Here is a 5,886-nt window from a genome sequence, read left to right on the forward strand (position 1 = left end):
TCACTCGTGGTAGCCCCAGGGTTAGAACAGGGCCAGACTGTTTTCATTCCCAAGCCGGTGCTCTCCCCTGCCCCCGGGGTCCCGGGCATCAGAACCATCACCCCAGAGCCAGCCCAGAGCTTCTGAAGACTACTCCACAGCTTGGGGACGGAACCCCAGGATGTGCATCTCCACCAAGCTCCCAGCGGGAGCTTGTGCGCTGGTTCAGGGGCCACATCTGGGGACCACCACTCTGGTGGGACCAGTGTTCTCGTCTTGTTTGCACCTGGGAGCCACCTGGCGACCTGGGGAGACGCTGACACCAGGGGCCCCACCCCAGGGTTCTGTGTACTTGGTCTGCGGGGTGGCGGGGCATCGGGGTTTAAAGGTCCCCAGGAGATCCCAGCGTGCCGCAGGGGTTGAGGCCGCTGCTCTGTGCCAGGCGGTCGGTCTCCCGGTGGAAAGAGACGCAAGCATCCTCTCTCTTATCTGGAGAGACATACCAAGTCCAGAACGCCATCGGCTTAGAACCCAAATCGGATAGTCAGAGGCGTGCCTGAGCCCGCATGCAAGATGAAGACAAAACCAGGGCCAAAGAAAACGAACAACAGATGTTTGGGAGACACTGGGGCCTTACGAGTGTTTTCCGTCTCTGACTTTGACTCAGATAAGAGGCGGCTCCCCAGGATGGCTGCTGCCCTCATCCTAAGGGACCGGCTTGAACAGAAGGCCCCCCCCAAGTGCGGGCCTCCCCCCCAGAGGGTCTGAGCTTGCCCCCTTCCCTCAGCCAGGAGGTTCCAACCGCGTGTCTGCCGCACCACTGGCGTCTCAAGGTGCGAGTTGTGCTAAGGTGGGGGTACTACGTGGTGGGGTGGGCGGCCAGATTTAGGAAAAACGAACCCCTAGACAAACAGAGAACAAAATTCCCCCAAGCCAGACGCCCAGGCACATTTAGATCTCAGATGAACGATGAAAAGTTTTTAGTGTGTGTCCCGGGGAACACTTGAGATGTACTTGTAGTGAAGAATTATTTGTTGTTTATCTGAGCTTCAATCCCGCGGGCGTCTCGGGTCTCATCCGTAGCCCTGTTTGTGGGGCTTGGTTTCTGTCAAGCCCTGCCCCCTCCCTGGCTGCACTCCAGGGCACACTCCTCACGTTCCCTGCGAGCAGGTGGAAACGCTCGGCATCTCTGCTGTCCTCCCGGAGCCCAGTCCCCAGCCTGGGCTAGGTGGGGAAGGCAGTGTTGGAGCCTGGCCCCCTCGCTTTGTAGTTGTTTGTTTCCTCCTCTTCCTCTCAGGAGCTTCCTAAGGAGAAACAATCGCAGGGGCTGTGCTCTTGGCTGAACGGTGTGCAGTCCTGCGACTTGGTCTGATGTCCATCGTGGGATCGCTGACCCTCTGGAGGAATGTGAACAGCTGCGTCAGGCCAACCGGGCCGCTGAGGGCAGGTGGGACCTGCACTGCTGGGCCTCTGCTGTCGGCCGCCGTGTGGGGGCAGCAGACGCCCGGGGCCTCGGGGCGGAGGGGAGGGGGGCCTGCGGGCACCAGGATGGCTCGGGGAGCAGGGCAGGCCGTGTGGTCAGAGTCACTTTTCTGAGCTGGGGGTTTACGGAAGGAATGCAGAGCCCTGGGCCCAAGGCGGAGCTGTCCTAGTGTCTAACTGGTGCTCAGGGCCTCTGGGGAAACCTGGACAGCGTGTGTGAAGGAGGCGGGGAGGGGTGGGGGGCTCTGCGCACAGGTTGTGTTTGGCAGAGTCAGGAGGGCAAAGAGCGACTTGTAAAGCTCAGCAGAGAGAAGTGAGCTCCATTTCCTCCTCCTGTTTGGCGCCGATTCTGTACTGACCTTTCTGTTCACAGGGCCCCTCAACAGACAGCGAGGCCGTGCTGTGTTCTAGGGGCCTGAGACCCAGCGCTGCTGAGCTGCGGTGAGAAAACTGCTCTCTGCCACCTCCATTGTCACTGCAGTAAATCTACAGACCTGCCCCGAGCCCAGCCGCCTGGACCACCTGGGATTGCGGCTTGTTTATGGGCCCACAGACACACAACGCAGGGGAGCCAGGGAGGGAGACACAGGACCAACAGAGATGCAGACTCTCCAACCAGCTGTTGAAGGAGGGGACCACGTGGGCGTCAGGAATGTGAGTATGAAAGAGGGAGCGTGTGTGTGTGTCTGGATGGCAAGAAGTTCTAGGAGAATTTTGACTTTCCCCCAGCAAATACTTTCTTTTTTATCCTGTCTCTGAAAGGACTTCAGTGGGTCAGACACTGAGGACCCTCACCTGCTGATTAACCATTGGCCCCGAGTCCTCCCTGGTTTCTCCCCGGGGCCCGTGTCCTCCTGCGGCTACACTGGGTTCTCACAGGCCTCATGCGGCCACGGAGTGGGGCGTCATACCTTTATTCCTTCTACTGCAGGCTTGCAGCTCACCCTCCCCCACCAGACATAAAAAGCTGTTAGACAGAGGGGTAGGCGTGAGGCAGGTGTGAGGCCCCCTCCCAGATCCCCCACAGCTGATCACGGAAACGGGAAGCACGTTTGTGCAGTGAGTTCCGAAATACAGCACATCACCTCCATTACCCCTCTAACCCCAGCACCGAGCGGCGGTGCTGTGCGGCCCTGGCGCCCCTCCAGGAAGAGCCTGACCTGAGACGATGGGGAGGCCGACGGTGAGGGCAACTTCGTCCCCTCATTTTCACAGCCGGTGTGGGATTCCTGTCCCTGCTGCGGTGCCAAGAGGTGGCTGAACCAGCAGGTCTGATGAGCAGGTGTGAAGACGTCTGCTGTGTCATCGGTGCTTTCAGATGATCATGAAAACTAATTGAGACCGACCCCTGTGGCTCTGCTGTGTTCTGTCTACCCGTCCGGGCAGCTTCTTTAAAAGGAGCGTTTTCTTTCCCTTCCGGTGCATGTGCTGGTCAAATCCGAGACTTCGATAAGTGAAAGAAATAATGCACTTCGTGGACAAGTTAGAAAAGAGACAAGCAAGAAAGACTGAGGAGAGCCCGGCCCCGCTGTGTTGCGGCCACGGCCACGGCCATGGCCACGGCTGCCGGCTGCTGGGACTCACCTCCGACCTTCCTCGTGGGCCGCGCTCAGCGTGACCTATTTTTGCAGCCCTGGGGTCCTTGCCCACACAGTCTCGTACTCGGGCCTTTCCCTTAGTGTACAGGGCGAGCATTCTCGCCTGCCGTGGAAGTGTTCTAAGGTGATTTTCACGCCTGTAGGCTGTGCCAGGTCAGCATGCTGATTCACTTCTCACCCCTGCTGTCAAAATGTCTAAACGGAAAAGAGCCAGCCCAGGTCTTCTCTCCTGGGGGAAAGCCTGGGCCTGACTTTGAAGGGACCAGGTCTGCCGCAGGGAGGGAGGCTCCTGCACCCAGACCCGCTGCCTTGGGAGCCCCGGGGGCCAGCTTCCTCTCCGCATTGTGGAGTCTGTTCGCTTAAGCGTGACCCACAAGTTGAAGGTATTAATTCGTGTCCCCCTGACCACCCCCAGATGAACACCCGATGTGAAATCAGGAGGGAAAAAAGGTGTGCGTCGGAACCACCGCTGCCTGCGCTGCGGGGGATGCCGGGAGGAAGAGACACGGTTACCTCCCCAGGCCTCAGCCCGGCCTTTTATAATCAGCGTCAGGACGTCTTTCATGGCAGGAACACAAAATGAGGCTGCGTCAAAGGGACTCCTTCTGAGAAGAAACTGTTGAACAGGCTTGACGGGTGAGCGGAACTGGGAGGGGCAGGGCGGGTGGGGTGGCAGCTCTCATTCCCAGGCCTCCGAGAGGCCCCAGCAGCGTTGGTGGCTGCCCCCTTGCACCCAGGTGTCCCCTCCGCCTGCGCCACCAGCTCGAGGCCACTGGCCTTGTCCGGGGCAGCGCGAGGCGGCGAGGCGGGAATGTCCGTTACATGGCCTCCCTGATTTCTCCCTCGCCTGGTCCTGACTTCTCCTTTGCCCTAATCTGCTAGTAGATACTCGTCCTCTCTCAGAGACACTCGGGCGTCCAACAAAAACATGGAAAAGAACAGCCCTTTGTTGTCTGCCTTCAGGAACCCGGCTCGGTGAGGCCCCAGCACTGAAGGGCTCAGTGACTCACGGTTTCCTTGGCTGGAGCCTCCCAGCACCCAGGGACCTGCTCAGTGCGCATGGGACATGATCTTAGTCACCCTGAGGTCGTCCCCATGGACCTCGAGTCTCGCCCCACGCGTCTCCTCCTGAGCTTGCACCACTGCTGGCATCAGTTGCTCTTTTTTTTTTTTTATCATGGATTTAAAATTTTTTAATTTTTTATACAATTTTAATATTCATTCATTTATTTTTTTGTTGAAGTATAGTTTGTTTACAATATTGTGTTAATTTCTGGGGGACAGTATAATGATTCAGTTATGCACATGTAAATATTCCTTTTCATACTCTTTTTCATTATAGGCCATTACAAGGTATTGAATATAGTCCCCGTGCCGTACAGTAGGGCCTTGTTGTTTATTTTATATCTAGTAGTTTGTATCTGCAAGTCCTGAACTCCTAGTTTATCCCTCCCCGCCCTCCCTTCCCCCCAAGGTAACCATAAGTTTGCTTCCTATGTCTGTGAGTCTGTCTCTGTTTTGTAGATAAGTTCATTTGTGTCCTTTTTCCCTAAGATTCCACATGCAAGTGATATCATATAGTATTTTTTCTTTGTCCTTTTAGCTTACTTCCCTTAGCATGACGATCTCCATGTCCATCCCTGTTGCTGCAAATGACATTATTTTATTCTTTTTTATGGCTGAGTAGTGTTCCGTTGTATAAATATACCACATCTTCTTTATTCAGTCATCTGTCAATGGACATTTAGGTTGTTTCCGTGTCTTGGCTATTGTAAATAGCTGCTGTGAACATTGGGGTGCATGTCTCTTTTCAAATTAGCATTCCCTCTGGATATGTGCCCAGGAGTGGGATTCCTGGGTCATATGGTAAGTCTATTCCTAGTCTTTTGAGGAATCTCCACACTGTTTTCCACAGTGGCTGCACCAAACTGCATTCCCACCAGCGGTGTAGGAGGGCTCCCTTCTCTCCACACTCTCTCCAGCATTTATCGTTCGTGGACTTTTTAGTGATCAGTGTCTCTTTTAAAATAATCCCTATGGGCCGCAGGACAGAGTGCTATGTTAGCACGTGGGAGCTCCTGGGGCCGCCTGCCTTTAGGGGCCCCCATCCACATCACACTTATATCTGGAAAGAGAGCTATAGCCCTTATTACGTTTCTGAAAAATTTGGGAAGTTTTTCTATAAACTATAAAATTGTGAGTTTCACTTGAAACAACTTCATTTTGCTTTTGTGACCTTTTTTGTGAGCAGGGCTGTAAGGCGAATTCCTAGCTGAGAACTTCCTGAGTCAAAAGCTGGCATGTTTCAAACTTTGATACGTTTTGAACTCCTGAAAGGGTATCCCAAATTACATTTCTGTCAGTAACATACGGCAGTGTCAGTGTTTTACCCTCACTGAGACTTGGTTGTCATTAAGCTTTTAATTTATGCTAATAAATAGCCCATAATCACTTAATTTGCACATATTTAATTGTGAACGAGAGGACTTTTTTTCCCATTTCTATTTTGCGTCTGTGACTGGTGTATATGACCCTTTGCAGAGCATTTAGATGAGTTGGTTTCTTTTTCTTACTCAGTTGCGAGAGAAAAGCCAGGTTTTCAAAAGTCAGTTACATTTCTCTGATTTGGGGGAGAATTCACCCTTAACTGAGCGTCCTTCCTCTGTCCGTGCCGGGGGCCTGGATTCTTACGCCCCCTGGGGCGTGTGAGGCTCGGGCCTCCCGCGTCTGGCGCTCGGCAGGCATCCGTCTCCCCGCACCCTCCAAGCCGCGAGGCCGCGGGTGTTCTCCGCCTGCTTCCAGCCCCTTCCTCTTCTGCCGCCGGCCG

General features: G+C 54.6%; 1 long non-coding RNA gene across 4 annotated transcripts; it reads left to right on the forward strand.

Moving 5' to 3' along the window:
* The first annotated feature begins 350 nt into the window (after positions 1–350).
* On the forward strand, positions 351–5,646 carry LOC116285326 (uncharacterized). 4 transcript variants are annotated; one of them, XR_012063931.1, is made up of 5 exons: positions 351–812; positions 1,277–1,426; positions 1,835–2,115; positions 3,475–3,695; positions 4,023–5,640. It is a non-coding gene; the product is annotated as an uncharacterized lncRNA (long non-coding RNA). The 4 variants fall into 4 exon arrangements; XR_012063932.1 differs by lacking the exon at positions 351–812 and adding an exon at positions 2,677–3,212 and having other exon boundaries at positions 1,288–1,426; positions 4,023–5,646; XR_004194974.2 differs by lacking the exon at positions 351–812 and having other exon boundaries at positions 1,288–1,426; positions 2,677–3,695; positions 4,023–5,646.
* The last annotated feature ends 240 nt before the right edge of the window (positions 5,647–5,886 follow it).

The sequence above is a fragment of the Vicugna pacos genome, chromosome 24 (assembly GCF_048564905.1).
Source record: "Vicugna pacos chromosome 24, VicPac4, whole genome shotgun sequence".
NCBI classification, from domain to species: domain Eukaryota; kingdom Metazoa; phylum Chordata; class Mammalia; order Artiodactyla; family Camelidae; genus Vicugna; species Vicugna pacos.